General features: G+C 38.8%; 1 protein-coding gene and 1 long non-coding RNA gene across 4 annotated transcripts in view; both read right to left on the bottom strand.

Annotated features, from left to right (window-relative positions):
- LOC108672380 overlaps positions 1 to 252 on the bottom strand; it is a 20,682-nt gene extending 20,430 nt beyond the window's left edge. For all 3 annotated transcript variants that reach the window (XM_018160024.2, XM_047884994.1, XM_047884995.1), the window contains exon 1: positions 10 to 252. The gene's annotated coding sequence lies outside the window, so the exon portion shown is untranslated. The remainder of the gene's footprint in view (positions 1 to 9) is intronic.
- Positions 253 to 11,728: 11,476 nt separating this feature from the next.
- Positions 11,729 to 15,037, bottom strand: LOC108672379. The gene is made up of 2 exons (XR_001930888.1): positions 14,787 to 15,037; positions 11,729 to 14,305 (listed from the first exon to the last, which is right to left on the bottom strand). It is a non-coding gene; the product is annotated as an uncharacterized LOC108672379 (long non-coding RNA).
- Between the last annotated feature and the right edge of the window lie 1,408 nt (positions 15,038 to 16,445).

Raw genomic sequence — 16,445 nt, 5'->3', positions numbered from 1 at the left:
CTCCTGGATTTATGGAAGCTTTGATTGAAGTTAAGAGGTAATTAGTGCTGCAAACTCCTGGATTTATGGAAGCTTTGATTGAAGTTAAGAGGTAATTATTACTGCAAACTCCTGGATTTATGGAAGTGTTAATTGAAAATAAATGGTAATTATTTCTACAAATTCCCGGTTTTATTGTAGCTTTAATTGAAATTAAATGGTAAATACTGATGCGAATTCCTGGATTTATTATAACGTAAATTGATAGTAACTGTAAAAATAGGAGGTGAATTAAAATAGTAACGGTAATTATTGCAGCAGAATAATCGTACGGGAGTTAAGATTATTAGGTAATGATAAGGACCCTTGGTTTGGTATCTTTCGAAGTCATTTAATGTTAACGTTGATGTTAAATTAGTGTTAATTAAAGACCAGTCAGTTAATTTTAAAATTTTTCAAAAATTGACATTGGAACATGCGAATATTTGACATTTGTAAAATAAAATATTATAGACGTACATCGATCGCGAAATATATTTCTGGGTATATTTTGAATTAATATATGTCTTATTGATATTTTTAATTTGTGAAGTTGGAAAGAAATTCATCATTTAAAAATAATTCATTATAGATAATTAATTATACACGAAGAAAATAAAAATAAATCTCAAAAAGAAATGAGCAATAGTTCGCGCCTACGGAGGTGTTCAAGAAATTAGTAATATACATTCTCGCTATGACACAACATATTATACAACACATAATACAATACAACACATAATACAATACAACACATAATACAATACAACACATAATACAGCACAACACATAACACAGCACAACACATAACACAGCACAACACACAGTCTCGACCGCACGCGGGGCGCGAGAGATGCAGACTGGCGCTACTGGCGGCGCTGCCTAACGAAGGAGAGACGATGCAGGTGCTGCACCTGACAACAACAGGTGCTGCACCTGACAACAACAGGTGCTGCACCTGACAACAACAGGTGCTGCAGCTGACAACAACAGGTGCTCACCTGACAACAACAGGTGCTGCACCTGACAACAACAGGTGCTCACCTGACCACATCAGGTGCTGCACCTGACAACAACAGGTGCTGCACCTGACAACAACAGGTGCTGCACCTGACAACAACAGGTGCTCAGTCATTACCATTTTATGCTCACCTAACCACATCAGGTGCTCACTACATCACATCAGGTGCTCACTACATCACACGCAAAACTTAGAACTCACACAGCGCTCGCTTGTGTGGAGATGTTGCAGCGGTGGCAGTTTTTCCAGCGCAGCGTGAACCACGTCGTCTGTACGAGGTCCTATATCACTTCAAATGTGAGTCTGCTAACTAACGAGAAGAAACTCGTAAGGTCGTATAACTAACTTATTTTATCTTCCCTTGCTAAATTAAGGCTAAGTGATTGTTTTACATCATAGTTAGTAATCATTGCTTTGTTGTTAGGTTTGTGGCGTTAGAAAAAGAATGGCAGAAGAATTCATTATTTAATTTGGCATGAATTCTATAGGGCAAACAATATTATAAATTTGTTGAGTATCCTAGTGAGTATACTAAATACCAATCATTTAGTAAGCTCGGCAATATTTAGTGAATAATCCTCATGCCATGTTTGAAATGGGTTTGCAAATACAAGCTATAGAATCTACACAGATCTAGCGTTACAAGGAGAGTTTGTTATATGTTCCACGTGTATTTTTCTCTCAGCTGCAAGTGTTCAATGTGAATAAAACTGCGATAACTGAGGGAGAGGGTGATGGTTTATTGCGACACTGCACTGGCTAATGTTCACTCAGACAATGGAGCGGGACTTTGTCCAACTGATGCATACTTTGCGCTTCTGTGGGTTTAGTTTGGTCCGGCAAGAGGTCGCGTCAGCGCTATGTCCTCTTCTGCTTATACTGAGGGTAGGAAGTGAGGGACGACTTGGACACTGTGAACCACTCATCTTTCAGAGTGTAGCGTGGAGTGTAGCGTAGAGTGTAGCGTGGAGTGTAGCGTAGAGTGTAGCTACACTGTAGCCAACAACCCGCAAGTGTTCAGGCTTTGATGGATGTACTCGTATGTTGAAACTCAGTTATAACTTATATGTGTATGAACAATTCGATGAGGTGAACTAAATCTAACTTTCAGCTCATTTATTGACGGATATTTCTCTTTGTTTTGTGATGCGATTAATTTTTCAACGAAAACTATCAAGTTTTTTCACAAGTACAACTTTGAAATTTCTTGCTAGTGACCTTCATGATTATGATAGATAATTTTTACCATTAGTGTTCTCTGCCCCTGTCTCTGCATGGTACCTTGAGTGGTCCGCGCGGTTTGGTACTTGTAGAATAATCCAGGATAATAATCCAGGACAATAATGAATAATAGGATAATAATCAGGGGTAAAATAATAGGGCAATAACCCGGGGTAAAATAATAGGGTAATAATCCGGGGTAAAATAATAGGGCAATAATCCGAAGTAAAATAATAGGGTTTATAATCCAGGGTAAAATATAAGGGTAATAATCCACGATATTTCATCCTATATATGTGAGTTCAAACCAATCGGTCAACGGAAAATAAAGATACACTAGAGTCATATCTAGGTAATGTTCCACATTTTTTCGAGCCGTAACTTTCTAATAAGCCATGCAAGGTTGGCATGCGTATCGCAAGATCTCTTTATAATCAGGAAGTATGACATCTTCGAAAATTCCCTTCTTAGCTCAATGTTCTGCTTGAAAATATTCAAATAAATCATTATATTCATCATTATTGCAAACCTAAGAACTGAATTTCATGTAACATCAATACAATCAACTGATGTTAATTATTATATGTAGTCAAAGCTCAAATCTGTGTTATCTTTAACCTGATCATTGCCAGTGATGTTAACAATTATATGTAATCAAAGCTCAAATCGGTGTATTTTTAATCTTACTTCTTTAGCAGTAATAGACACAAAAACACAAAATTTGTATATACATACACAAAATAGATATACATACACAATATATAATATATATATATATATACTTTGACCTGTTCGTTGCCGCGGTTATCTTGACAAGGACGGACTGCCGTGGGCGCCAGTCTGGCCTGCCGGGGCGCTGCGCTGGCACGAAGCTCACTTAGGAAATAAGTGGGTCATATTGTCCAAATAGTGGCACTTACTTGTCGGCAGCACGAGCTGTCGATACATTCTTTTCCGGGCCTAACTGCATGGATCAGGATGACCTACACATGAACACAAATGCATCACTACTTGGACGCTATCACAGTCATTTGCGAGTAATAATGTCGCTCGTTTGCTTGAATAGCAAATTTACTAAAAACTTAAAAGCAAAGAAAACTCCCCAAAAATTCATGGTATCTTTGAAGAAAGCGTTTCGGAGTACAGCTCCATTGCCAGTTCGAAAGAATTCTATCAGTTCATCCTCATGTTCTAGAATTCTCGAACTGACGATCGAGCTGGACTCCGAAACGTTTTTTCTTTAAAGATACCATGAATTTTTGTGGAGTTTTCTTTGTTTTAAGTTTTTAGTCATTTGTAAACATTACTCTACATGGAACATTTCAAGCCTAATAGTTTGAGATTTAGCAGCAAAGCTTCAACAAAAACATAAGATATCTACGTTCAGTGACGCTGAGATTGTTCCACAGCTCAGGAAGTTTTTTGATGAATCATTGAACTCGAGTGAGGCGAGGTTATAGCCGCAGATTCGGTTAACCTTTTTTAACCATTTTTAATTAACCTAGAACTTGTCATGCAATTCTGCTCAACGTTGAGTAGTTTTCAGTTATGATTGAAGGTTTTCATTATAAATTCAATCACAAAAGAGCCCAAATGAATCTCACGCTTCATCATTTCTGATGACGTATTGATTTTCTTTGGACAAAACTTTGAGGAATGAGCTGATAAAATGAATATATAGGCAAGCAAAACAAGAATGGATTGGAGGCTAAAGAAATCTTTGCTTTTTTTTGAAAAGTTTCAATTTCACGAGATAGTTTGGTGCTGCCTTATTTCGGTAGCGGCTCCTCTTCAATAAGCGTGAAGAGGCGAAGGAGCCGCAACTCGCTCTCGCGTCTGCCCAACCCGAAATTTCTGAAGAAAAGGAAACGGTGGTCAGTCAAGGCACAAAGTTCAGTTCTGATAGTAGGCGAAAAAACGCTCGATGCAATAAAAGGTCGTTATTGACAAAGTTTTCAATCGTAGCAAAAGTATGTCGAGCTGGTGCAACTTGTTGCCGCACGTTCCGAGTAAGATGCAATCTTGATTATTGTATAATCATGAATGAAGTCGTAAAATTACCAATAGATATTAAAGTATGGATAATTACGGGCTTTATTATTTATTCGGGTTTCGCGTAAAAAGGAACAGGATTTAACACCTCATCACCGCTTGCTCCGTGCCTACGAAGAAAGGGTGACGTACCTGAAGTGCTAAGAAATCCTTCAGTGAATCGCTGATGAAGTGCTGGTTCTTGGAGCTGGTCCACGTCCGCGCAGAGGTAAGTTGCCGGGGCCAAGGTAGTGGTTGCATCCAAAGAGTCATGTGAGCCACCGAGGTAAGTCGTAGCGCAGACGACATCCAATCCAGCACGTGCCCACGCATGCGTCCAAAGTCCCGACCAAGCTCAAGCTTAGCTTCCATGGGAGGCTTTACTCCATGGTTCCAAAGGTGAACCGGGGCCAAAGATTCTTCAAAAGGTTAGTCCACACCATCTGATTTGAATTGTAGATAGATGCGTTCAAAATGAATCTAGCACGAATCTTCACCAGCACCTTGGGAGTATCTGTTGTGAGGTCAGGCAACAAACTGGTGGAGATTCCTCAGAGAAAAGTGAAGTAAAGTATTGGGCGAGATGTTGGTTTCACGCTGAATGTGCACACTAAAACTACTTCAGACGTCACCCAAATCATTTGTGGCGCAGAGCAGGTGAGAATGAAAAATCTATGCCCGAAATTTATCAAAAATTAAATTAATGAAAACTAAATCATAGTTTTTTTTGTTCATTCTCTAATATATTTATGAACATTAGGCACTAATAATCGTGAGCAAAATCATCTCTTGTAACATTCGGCTTGACAGAAGAAAGAAGTTGCACGATTGCAGGCAAATTCAAGTCAAAAATCAATTTCCATCGGTTGGATGAAATTGTAAAATTTGCTTAATCATTTAATTCACAAGTATTCTATGGAAAATCGCTGTATTTAATTTTAATTCAATTTAGCACTTGAATTAAAATGATAAGTTTACCAAGTTTGGTTCCGAGGAATATTTGAAGTCCCGTTACCTCAATACGAAGGCCAATATTTTTACCTAATTTTTAGATATGAAGAGTAGGGATCTATAAATTAATTATTGTATAGCAATGACACATTATTTAGATCATGTAAACTTGGCTGTCTATAAAAATCTATAAATCGTTATAAACACATTTCACGTAGACGAGAGAAATAGATTTTTAAATCCTTACAAAAATTTCTTTTGCTTTTTTCATAATCTTGATTGAACCTATTTATATATGAAAAACTCCTAAATAAATTTTCTATGGAACATTTTTCCGCAATTTAAACCACCTTTTTTCTTTTAATCACAATTAAGTGTTTACAATGTGATCACTCACTTAAAAAAATATTAACACTTTAAATTCGCAAATATTCCTACCCTGCCGTGATAACTTCCGTATAATTATACTTCACGAAGGCCATCATCAGGATTGCAATAAGTTAAGTGATCAGGAAATGTAACTAATTAGCCTGATAAAAATATTTGTATTAGTATTATTCTTGGATAGTTAATAATTAACCTGATAAAAATATCAAGTAGACACTTATTAACATGACTTGCTATTATCCTAGTGATACTTGTTCATAGAAGAAAATTTCAACATCAGTGTATAAATTCCTCCATTCCATGCATTATCTTTTATTAATTAGCAACTACTAAATGCAAAGCATCTTTTGGCTCGCTCTACATTCCGGTCAAACATTAAATAAACTCGACCTTCATTGTTAACAAATTTTAATCGGCAAAACTAATAGGAATTCAAACGAAAACAACAGTGTCAATCGCCCCACCCAGCTTAATGGAATTTAGCATGTGGTCAATTAAGATACAATATATAATTCGCTACAAGTAACATGGGATTTGAAGTTTTAAGGTATGCTGTAGCCGCAGCTTTACGCATAGTGCGAAGCTTTTGTTTGTAGTTTATGAGTTCCTTATTGCGACTTCTGTACGTCTTAATTTTAGTCTTGACGCCGGCTGTTGTGGTTGGCGTGAGACGCAGGACTTAAGGCTAGTTCTTTGATGTAGTTATACTGTTGAATTTCATGTAATTCGGGTAATTTTCAGACCTATGCAAAATAATTTCAACCACTGTGTTCAGACACCGTGTTCAGTTTAGCATCCGATATCCTGTTAATTGTGCTTTTTCATGTTATTAAAAATTGCTCCATCTACAAAGTTCTATTACTTGTATGAATTACACTCCTGGTCAGTTTTAACGTGAAGACCACTGCTAGAATGGTACGTAACTTTCCAGGCTGCAAATCAGCGGGGACAGATGGACAGATACAACAAGAGTTTTGATCGAGTTCCACAATTCTCATGAATTATGCCCATTAACATCGTTATAATAACCAGCTGGGAGTGAACTGTACCCTAGATTCCGTAGTATCTCATTTCAGGGAGCATTCGTAGCTCCAAACAGTCACCACAAGCGTCGACATTTGGCAGGAATGCCAGTCAGGCAACAACTGACAGCGTTTTAACTATTGATGAACCCATGCTCATGTATAGACAAGACTCCTCATGAAGAGGTCTCGTCGTGACAAGTATATTGCTCGCATCATCTAATGTGAGTCTAAAGTAAACTGTTTCATTAGACGAGATCTGAGAATAGGATTGTGATGCGGTATTCCCAAGCCTAAATTTATTTCTCTAGTGGGAGAAGTTGCAGAGGAAGGGTTGCGTATTCCAGTTTGTAAACGAATTATTCGCATAGTTCCTGATATATTTAGATTCGTATTCGTGTCTTGACTTTCGTGCTGGTAATTGTACTGCTGCTGCCTAGAAGTGATATTTTTTGAACGACTTATGAATGAGATATTGAAAGAAGTTTTAACTACTGTCATCCAGGTTAGTTGTCTGGCTTTTATGTACTTGACCGTTTTCTTTTGCCGTTTTCGTAGAAAACGGCATAAAAGGAGGTAATGTAAAAATCTGTCTCCTCATCAATTAACAATGCTACAACATCGAGAGAAATATCATTCGATTCGTAGAGACTATATCTAGCGATAATTCGGTCATTTTTTCCAACTTTTTTTATTCGGATTTTTTCGATTTTGGCCTCCCCCTCCCAATTTTTCAATATATAATACAAACATGAATGAAATTAGAATAAGTGACCGAATGATCGCCAGAGCTGGCTTTTACGAACCGAATGGTGTATCTCTCAATGCTTTAGCTTGAAAATCATAGGAGATTTTCAACATGAAATTTTCAAGTCTTCCGGAGAGCCAAATAACTAAAATTTTTTGAAAGAAGACGAAAATGCTGAAAAAATTGCTTGATGCTGTGGCCCAAGCTTTCTCATTGCCAATTACTCGTATTAACGATGACTTATTAAAATTATTCCTATCCAGTTTAACGCAAATAGTAAGCTATAGATGTTCTTTTTCTTGCGGATTTGTTTATGTAAATGGTCCTTTTATAAAATTTCAAAACTACCCGTATCAAAAATTGCTTCGTTTACAACCATGGTTGTGCCTCTATTGAACAAGTCTTCCAGCTTAAAATCGAGTGCAAACGAATTTCAAATAAGTTGAATAATGATCAAAAAATACCATTTTTAATAAAAATGTTCAGATATTGTTATAAATGTCATTTTTATACAATTTCAAAACGACCCGAGTGAAAAATTGTGTCATTTACATCCGTGGTTGCGGCTTTATTGAACGCGTCTTGATTGCAGCTTTAAATCGAGTGCAAACAAATTGCAATTAACGCGAGTAATGAGCTATAAATAGATATCTATTCTAAAACGTTTTATATATAATGGTTATATATTGTTCATTTCATGAAATTCGAAATGATCTCACGAGAAACCGAAAAGAGGGTCCTGACTAAAATCCGGACCCGAACCGGTCCGCCGGACCCGGACCAAGTGACTAAAACCCGCCGAAAAGTGCTAAAGCACTGTAGTCTTCTCCACTGAATATGAAATAGTTCACTGTAAATATGAGAATAAAAAACAGAAAACGACATTTCGCCGATAACTAAAGTACATGCTCCCCCTAACACGAGGCCAGTGACAGGATAAATAATGGGTGTTAGCACTACCATTATTAATATAAATGATGGCAGTTAGCAGATGAATAATGGCTGAATTCACTGGAAAGTTGCACTAGCCGTCGCTACTGACCGAGCGTACAAGCACGTTAACCTCGTATTTTCGTTAGCTTCACAATCGCAGTATAATCTCAAGACGAAATTTGCGAGCGGTCTATGAAAATATCAATATATTTCCGAACAAAGCACATTCAAAATTTCAGATCAGTACTCACTGCAGTGTGTGACTGAGAGCGCATTTCCTCACGTCCGTCCGTCCGTCCCTCACGAACGGACGTCATGGACGGACGGACATGACAAGCACAATAGCGCCTTTTTCCAATAAATGAGAAATGCGCTAAAAATGATCAATTACTTGGTCTGGAGAACCATTTCAGGCCAACTATATTAAAGACCGAAACAAAACCCACACACGCAGGCATCCAGAGCTGGGACGGCAGGAATTAGAGGTAAATATACTTTCTTTGAAGGCAATTTTCTGTGCATCAATGGTAGATTTAAGAGCAGTTTTCTTCCAATTGTTGAACCTACGTCAAAGAAGACATGTATTGCAATTGATGAGCTTACTGCGTCTTTAACATGGGCCGGATGAGGTCGTCACTCGGTTGATATGTCTTATGATTTTGCAAGTAAAGTTGGCTACCATTTAGGACTTTTTAGGTGGAGCTGCATCAGCATCTGCCAGCGCGAGCGCCCAGCCTCAAGTTGTCGGCCTTCATCATTACAGGTGGAATGCTTGGTTGCATAGAAGGCAACGTTATAATCGCGTTTTCAACATCCATTACTGCGGTGATAAGCATAGATTAAAGCGGTATTAAATAGAACAAAATGTTTTGCTATAAATGACTGATGCAACTGTTGTCCGGTCTGCATATTAAAGATTTCGAAACGAACACCTCGATATTGCTATAATATTAAGGGCTTATATAGATTTTAGGATGTGAGCGAATAACGCATAATGGGAGACTTCCATGAGTAGTGAGGTATTTATAAGGAATGAAAGGCTGCAAGCTATTTTTGAACAATTATACAAATCATCTGTACATATAAGTGGATTCAAATATCTAACTAGGAATGGGGCACTACTTGTTCAAGGGGAATTTCCCAATTTTGCCTAATGAGACAATCTATTTTGTCAAAAAATTAATTTTATCGTTTTTCCTTATGTTGACTTTTTTAGCTCTACTACACGATCTTCTAGCCTCATATTGCATTCATTTAATTCATTAATTCATTTAATTCGTTCATTCTTTTATTCATAAATTTCATAAAGAGGGAAAATACCATAAAACAGGTAGCCGTTCATCCTTAACATTCTTTATGATTTTGAGCATTTTGACCCCATACAAATTTTTTGCAATTTTTTGGGGTAAGATCCAAGAAATTGGGTTACTCAGACCTCTAAAACCTTTCATCTATTCTGCTCGAGCATTAGGACCATCGGTTTTGCGGATATGCCTTTGCTTATTACATGGGAGCATTCCTGCGAAAAAAATCCACATTCTATAGGGATTCAACTTTGGGATATAGAAGATCGCCGGAAGTTTGCGATGTGTTTGTGCGCTCATTGGAGATGCATTTCCTCGATAGGATTCCAGGACTTATTCTATGCCATGCAGAGATGCGGAGATGAAGTTCTGATCATAAGTGAAACAAGTACACTTGAATTTCACTCACTTATAAAAAATTTTACTGGCATATAGAGAATTTTACTCACATATAAAGAATTTTACTCACATATAAAGACGAGTTCCAGTAACTAATTATTAACTTGGATACTTTACATAAACCTGAGTATAGAAGACTAGTGGCAACAAAGTAAGATTGACGAGAAGCAGACGTCACTAATGTCACTAGCAGTAGCTCAGTCACTGCACAACTTATTGTGGCTAACAGTTATGACGTTTGCAAGGTTCAGGCGTCACCCATCATATGGCACTAGCCCCAGTTCCCCAGCACTGCACGATGACGAAAGGTTCTCTTAACATCTCCTCATACGAGACATTTAATCCCTTAACAATTTAACCTAACGCAACCTAGATGTAGTTATATTTTATGATAAATTACTGTAATAATAATTACTGTTATGGTGATGAAATTTCTCAAATAATAATGAAATGCCCCAATGATGAATTGTTATACGCTGAAATGTCTCGCATGATGAGATGTCAGGCCAGCCTGACTAACATTGGCTCCACCAGATTATTAATTGAAGACTAAGCACCACATTTTAGCTAAAGGCATTAGTTCAGAGACTGGCGCTGTGAATGCAATCATTACAACACGGAATCAACTTGAACTATAATTTGAGGTTTTATTTGACCGGCATTCACTTAAATTCTTATTGAAAGACATCAATTCTTTGCGAACGATGCGTAGATACTTTGCGGATGCTCCTTATGCATTAGATACAAACTTCTGTAGCTACTGTACTAGAGTATTAACTGAAATACCTCAACAGTAAACTGTAATTAACCTGTAATGCCTAGCCGATGATAATATAGGTAATGTGTGTGTATGGAATGTGTCCGTGTTAGGATATATGCAATGAACCAGCAGTAGCCAAATAATTAGGAATAAGTTGTTTAAATTTAGATTTCATTTGAGAGAAAATACAAGCTGACAATTGTTGGCCAGGCCGCGTGCCTTCCACAGCGTCATTTCATCAACGCCGTCGCCTGACGAGCATCTCACCGTGTATCACTGATGTGAACTTATTGCCTAATATGAGTATATTTGGGGACTCTAAATAACCTTGTTCTAACATTTCAATTAATAGCTTGACTGTGGGCAATGCGTGTAACCCAGCAGCCGTGATACGATCATGAATCGCTGAATTTAACAATTGTATAAATTCAATTGTTTTTAGGAAAATTTAATTATATATCAACTGATCTCTAAAGCTGCTGTCAAGAGTGGTCATTCCTTCGCAGCTACAGGGCCGACTTCCGTCGAACCATCGCCGCCGCATTGGCGCAGGAATCCGCACCAGTCCAGGCAGTGACAGATAGTCCCACACATCCTTCACTGTCTGATAGTCCCACGCATCCTTCACTGTCTGATAGTCCCACACATCCATCACTGCCTGATAGTCCCACACATCCTTCACTGCCTGATAGTCCCACACATCCTTCACTGCCTGATAGTCCCACACATCCTTCACTGCCTGATAGTCCCACACATCCTTCACTGCCTGATAGTCCCACACATCCTTCACTGCCTGATAGTCCCACACATCCTTCACTGCCTGATAGTCCCACACATCCTTCACTGCCTGATAGTCCCACACATCCTTCACTGCCTGATAGTCCCAGTTCTTCTCAGGCACTTAGCGTTAAAGCAGGAGATAGAAACGACGGGTGAATGCAACTCTTTTATTGATGACGAAGAAAACATCTGAGACAGAAAGCAACACTGAGAAAACTAACGGGGGAGTGGAACTCTCGTAAGGGCTTGACTAGATTACAGGGAAACAAAGTAGTACAGGTGATGGTAAAATTAATGTATCATACTCCCATTACTGCGGGTCCAGGCCCTAAATTAAGGGGAGTTTACCCCCATCATCTAGCCCCCACCTGGACACTCCAGCAAATAATATCAATGGACGATCAACAAGGAAAAGAATCTCGAATAAGTTTATTAATTTCATGCAATGCATTCAATTTTTTGCCATAACTCACACACAAAGAACACACGACAACTATTATAACCTTGAAACGCCCCATACATCACACAGATAAAGTAAAACTCATGTGTGATGTCACCACTTCACACATCTAAAGTAACAGCACACGTGTGTGGTGATTAGGAATAGGAATAAATTATAAATAAGATAAGAAGAGGGATTGATGGTTAGAAGCGAATTTTGAATTAGGGGGGTGGAGCTCGAGCCGTCTAGCGCGCATGCGCGATATCGGGGGGGTATTTAAGAGCGAGCGGGCCACCGCGAGTCAGTCCCGTACCGGTGTTAGAAGATATCGGCCGTTTCGTTGACGCAGTGGCACGTGTAGAGCTACTGGACGGCGTTCTACTGACTTAGCCGATAGATAGACGTAATTGTGGAAAGAACTCCTCGGGTGTGAGATATAAAGTGTTACAAGTAACCGCGACGAGTGAGCTAACTGAGAATCAAGTCGGACAACCAGTATTAACTAACGTAAGACATATCGTGAGCCTTGTATACGATCTCCGACTGATAGTCACCGAAGTCAACTTCCACAAGCAAGTTCGCCGCAAGAGGAAAACTGAACGACGGCGTCGAATATCACCGAGAAGAAGAGCCACGACAGACTTGCTGCCGAGCTAGTTATCTTGAAGCCGACATCGAAGGACTACAGAGAAGAACGACTCGACCTGCGAAGATACTCATGTCCTAGTTTTGTTCATCGGCAAGCATCCTGCACCGAGCGACTTATTTCACCCTCGTGTTTTCGACGACTGCCGAAGCCACGATCGTGAGGAGAATCCACGGAGCATCCCCGACTCCGGGAACGTACTGCAACCCACGACAACAGCCAGACCACGCAGGGACTAGATCGTCTCAAACAAGCCCGGTGATGTACCACTGTGTAGATTAAATTATAAGCGTGCATTGTAGCCACTTTAATTTAGCCTCGCTGAATTAGTCTCAATTAGTTATTCGGAGCCCGTAGTAGTTGTCTAACTCTGTTGTCTCCGGCCCAGATCGGTGTAGGATGAGATTTTTCTTCTGCAAGTAAGTCTGTGCTCTCGTTATTGTCATCATTCCTGGCTCTGTAACTAGGCGTAGGGTATTGTTTTTAGTATATGAGGTCGGAGATAAACGTGTGTGTCATTCTCCTTGTCAAGTCGTAGCTGCCAGTATAGAGAACCTTCCATCGCGACCTATTAACACTCGGACAATGTACAGAAAATACCAACCTGACAGTAATTAGCTTACATAAAAACTCTATCGAGAGAAAAGTTCAATCAGGCGATTGATGAGATTAAAATAGATGTCGAGATAACCGGTTGTATTGAAATCAATATAAATACTCTTCGTCGCAACCTCCTATATCGATAAGCATAGCTCCGGTTGCAGTCACTACATCAAGACGAAAAGAAAAGTAGAAAAGTATATAACGAAACGTTCAATTAGCAAAACTTCATTCTAATCAGTGGCATCACCACTTCACACAGAAAAAGTAACACACTCGTGTGTAGCATTTCACAAATAAAATTTTCAAACTGGTGTGCTGATGTTCAATCATAGAGAATCATTGGACCAAATTTTTTTGTAATGGAAAGGTTTCAATTTTCTCAAATGGTATTTATATTGTTTCTAACACATTCATCACCCTATATTTAGAGGGCTCAAAATTTTGATTTCATAGTACATTTGGGTTTGATGAATCATTCCGGGCTTGTGTGGGCCCTTCAGTGACCGTACCATCGAAAGTCGGCCCAATATACAGCAACCAATTTCTTGTCTGTGATTGGTTGGTTTGGTTTGATAAGCCGTCAGTGATTGGCTGACGGATTATGAGTTACAAAATTTTAAATGTTTATAATCGTAAGGCCTCTGAGCTCCGCAACACAATTTGTTCGAAAAGCTAACTTCAAATGTGGGCATAAGACTTTGACATCCTCTCCAGATATGATGTGGGCATAGGACCCTGGCATCCTCTCCAGATACGATGTGGGCATAAGACCCTGGCATCCTCTCCAGATATGATGTGGGCACAGGACCCTGGCATCCTCTCCAGATACGAGGGTTCTTCATCAATGTCTCAGTATCATCATGTGAAATGAACTCAAAGTGCAGCAGATATTCCAGGTCAAGCCGGGCACGGACGTTGGTAGGGAGCAAACGACGAGCATTTATTACGTTTTCAGTAGCAAGGTGAAGCCTCCCTTGAAGGTCTTAGCCAGAGCCGTGCCCCGCAGCGTTAATGTCATCGTGTTGGTCCCGAGAGCTTCCTGCAGAGACAAAGGTGTGTTAACAGCAGCACCGACCGCCTCTATTACCGCTTTTAAATTTAATAATGAGAGAATATAACCTATATTAATTACGGTTTGATGTTTATGCTAACTGATATTATTGTATTTTGATTAGAAAGAAACTAAGCGCTAAAGTTCCTACTCATATATGATGTAGAAATATATTATCAAGATTATCGTGCATATTGAGGATTTATGAAAGGAAAACTGCACAATTATGAAACTCGCGCTGCTGTTCGTGTGTGGCTTGAGGCCAAGCATTTTGACTTCAAGTGTTTAGCCGGGTGGAGGAATATTTTTAAAGTTATCTCGATAATTCGCAAATTTGTCCATATAATGACCACGGTGTGATGTATCGCCATATAACACGCCTATTTATTTTTATTATAACTGCAAGAGTATGTCACTAACGAATAACCAAACCAGAGTATTGGACACTCAAGCCTTTTCCTCCACTAACAAGATAGAGGATGCAGAAGGTAGCGTCTTGCGTAGTGCCGTAAGAAGCGGTAAGATTGTAGCCGTCGCAGGACCGGTCACTGCCAATAAAGGGTTTCCCGGAGAATCTAAAGCCAATATTGGAAGTTGCCGTGAAGGTGACTCTGCAGTTGTAGGTCGGGCCGTCGGGGAACGCCTTGCAGCCGTACCCGGGGTGCGAATACGCCGCTATGTACTGGGAAGCGGGTAGTGGGACGGTGTTGCCGCATTCGTTCACTAGGAATACAGAGAAGTGGAATTTTCTTGACGCGACTGAGCAGTTAACGATGGATTAATGGTGATGAAAAATAAAGCTCCGTTTGCTACATATGACCCAAGAGGTAACTGGGCGCACAATGTGCGCCACACTTTCCATCAGTGATCCCTAATTAAAGTTTGGCATAAATGAAGGGTCAAAGTTCTATTGCAATTATCTTAATACGTCGAGAAGTTGTGGGTTGATTGGAACCTGTCAAAAGATATATAATTGCAATTAAAGTACCGACTTCTTTTAATGACGTATCATGAGCGCATAACGACGAAAAACTGATAAAAAATGGCACAGAATTGATTTTACTAAGAGATGTGGTTGGATTTCAACATTGCTATTGGTGACCCAGGCGTGATGAATGAGAAAGAGAACAAGTAAATATATATATTGATAAACATGATGTAGATAATGAAAAAATATGCCATACATTACTCACTAATGCAAGTGAGTCTCAACCTCTCTATCTCTTTTCTAACAAAATATAACCCACTTATATTTCTATAAGCGAGTTACCGAAACCTTTTTGAACTGCAATGAACTGCAAATATCATCAGAATCAAATACACGTACATCAACGTTACTGCCAAATAACTTTTAAAAACTAACTGCCACGGCCCCTACAGCAGTTTCCGGAACAGCAGCTTTCTCGGATATATTCATCCAAGGCAGTATAAATGGATATATTAGTATACAGGGTGGGCTAAAAGTCACTGACCCTTTTTATTTATAACTTTTTTATTTATTAATACTTTTCAATTTCTTAACATTTTTTCCAATCCTGGAAATGAATTATGTAGAAATTCAATACCATCCAACGTACACAAATTGTAAAATTATACTATCAAAGTCAAGGCTCAAATGCCAACGGGCATTTCAAGGTAAGAGGCAACAACCACAAGCAACCATAAGATTGTGCCAACAAGCCGCAGGGGAAAAATCACAAGAGAAATAAGCCCATTAACTTTGCAAAAGGTAATGGCAGATATAATGGAACGAGCTGTTATTTGTGAAGCTGCAAATGGAAGGCATATGCAGGATGTTATTTTTCACACATGACGATAAAGTTTCTAAAGCTTACTAATCAAAGTAAATTTGTGATAGAAAATCTATTTTAATCGCCTTGACTTAATGATACTTAAACTTTATGCATGTAACTGTTATAATAAAAAGTTATTTAAATTGATATTATTCAATTACTTTTGGCCCAGCCTGTACACGGACATATTTATCCAAGGAATTTATCCTGCAGCTTCCTATATATATATATATATATATGATAGCAGAATAAGCTTATTTAAACACGAGTGGTTAATGACCAGAGAAATCATTGATTTAAATTTTCAGGATCGAACAATATTCTTCAGTGGACGT

The sequence above is a fragment of the Hyalella azteca genome, unplaced genomic scaffold, assembly GCF_000764305.2.
Source record: "Hyalella azteca isolate HAZT.00-mixed unplaced genomic scaffold, Hazt_2.0.2 contig16676, whole genome shotgun sequence".
Lineage (NCBI taxonomy): Eukaryota > Metazoa > Arthropoda > Malacostraca > Amphipoda > Hyalellidae > Hyalella > Hyalella azteca.
The sequence above is the reverse complement of the archived record's forward strand: the minus strand, read 5'-3'. Positions and strand labels throughout refer to the sequence as shown.